The sequence below is a fragment of the Mauremys mutica genome, chromosome 24 (genome assembly GCF_020497125.1).
Source record: "Mauremys mutica isolate MM-2020 ecotype Southern chromosome 24, ASM2049712v1, whole genome shotgun sequence".
Classification (NCBI taxonomy): Eukaryota; Metazoa; Chordata; order Testudines; family Geoemydidae; genus Mauremys; species Mauremys mutica.
Window position 1 is genome coordinate 10,776,062 of NC_059095.1, and position 584 is coordinate 10,776,645.

The following is a 584-nucleotide window of genomic DNA, read 5'->3' on the forward strand; positions in this document are numbered from 1 at the left end:
CTGGGGCTGGTGCAATGCCGGGGGGGGGGTCGGTCCCTGGGGCTGGGGGGTGGTGCAAGGCCAGGGGAATGGGTGGGGGTCGGTCCCTGGGGCTGGTGCAGTGCTGGGGGGGGTCGGTCCCTGGGGCTGGGTGTGTGTGTGCAATGCCGGGGGAATGGGGGGGTCAGTCCCTGGGGCTGGGGGGGGGTCAGTCCCTGGGGCTGGTGCAATGCCGCGGCGGGGGGGAAGTGTCGGTCCCCGGAGCTGGGGGCGGTGCAATGCCGGGATGGGGGGTGGGGGCGGTGTGTGTGTGTGTGTGTGTGTGTGTGTGTAAGGCCAGGGGAACGGAGGGGGTCGATCCCTAGGGCTGGGGGGGGTGTGCAATGCCGGGGGGAATGGGGGGCGGTGACTCTGTCCCTGCAATAGCCGCGGGGGGGGGAGCCTGGCCCAGACCGGTCCGGGGTGGCTGAGCCGCCCCGACTAGCTGCGCTCGGGTGGCACGTAGGGCGCCGATCAGCTGACGAGCGGGGCTGGGCTTGGAGCGCAGCTGGGGGCGGGCGGGATATAAAGGGCGGCGCGTCCCGCAACAGGGCCCCGTAACTCCC